Here is a 1,509-nt window from a genome sequence, read left to right as displayed (position 1 = left end):
CTCTGTCTGACAGGTTGCACTAGTTAAGTAGTGCGTCGTCGGCAGCGTTAATAACGTTAGTTAATTCCGGGTAAATGTGACTGAGCAATCATTCTTAACCAAAATCTGCTCAACAGAAGGTTAAATCAGTTCGGTTATGTTGGACGAGTTTCTTCGATGCATTTGTTTCAGTAGCACTAACGCTACAGGTTGCTAGGACACCGCACCAAATTTAGCTATCATAGATCGTCTATTCAGGAAGACGAGTCACAATGAGCACGAAACCATCCGTGGTCACTTAAACATACGTTGCCTCACAGTTTATCTTGTAGGGTTTGCATTATAAACACTTACATTGTTTTAGATATGTCTTTGTACTGCGCTTGTTAAAACGTCAGCAGTATATTTAGCCGTTTGGAAAAAAAAGTTGCCTATGATGCATATGACCGCAGAGGTATTTGGAAATATGGTTAGAGTGGGACTTCTGTCTTAATACCGCCGCTATGCTTCTGCCTCTCAGTTTCACCACAAGATGGCGGTTACTGCTCACGAGTGTGCATTACTGCCATCAGTGAAACAGCCCAATAGATTGGTACTATACATATAATAAGATTTCTTCCTAACATTTCAAATCTCCACGAAACAAATAGCTGAATACGTGGTTTCTCATTTTTGGAAAACATCATGTGACTAAGATCTATTGAGTAGAGAGTGACAAATTACAAAAATAACTTTGTGAAAGAATAATAAAATAAAAGTCGAAATATAAAGAAGAATAAATCAATAAAATAAGGTGCTTTTCTTCTTCTTATATAATAATAATAACAATAATAACAATAATAATAATAATAATAATAATAATAATAATAATTATTATTATTATTATTATTATTATTATTATTATATCTTTTGGTATGTTGTTCTTTGAATCCAGCATGTATAATCAGTGTGGGCTATTTTTAACATCGTTATGTTTTTATTGCTTGCTGTGTAATAGTAAAAGTGTCGTAATAAGCAATCACTCATTACTTATTAATCTTCAGCACCATTAAAAGTGAAGTAAACACATACCCGTAGAAACAAAAATGCAGTTGGTCATATCAACAACTCATTACTGCTTTCTCTTTTGTTACTACTTGTTGTGTCTATCATTTTGTGTTGGAATCATGATATTTAAAGTGCCATGACGCACGTAAATATGAAATAAAAACCCAGGCTTGAGTACAATGTCCAGGAAAAGATTTTTGTAAACAACAAACAAACACTTCCTGCGTAGTTATTCTTGGGCTTAACGTACAGCTAATTTCTGCTATAGAAAAGACATCAGAGGACACGAACGTCTTAAGTGGATTTCGAGTCATCCTGTTTGAATGGCTAAAGGTTTATAAAAAGCATGAATGGACAGGGGCATGCTGGGAGGCGTAGTTCTCCCGGCAGCTAGCGGACATGACGCGTGTGTTGTGTAGCTGGTAGCTGGGTGTCGTCTGCAGTCTGCTTTGCCGTAGTTGGATGAATCAGTCGACGTTGACA

This window comes from Stegastes partitus, unplaced genomic scaffold (assembly GCF_000690725.1).
Source record: "Stegastes partitus isolate 25-593 unplaced genomic scaffold, Stegastes_partitus-1.0.2 Scaffold206, whole genome shotgun sequence".
Taxonomy (NCBI): domain Eukaryota; kingdom Metazoa; phylum Chordata; class Actinopteri; family Pomacentridae; genus Stegastes; species Stegastes partitus.
Note: the sequence above shows the minus strand (reverse complement) of the source record.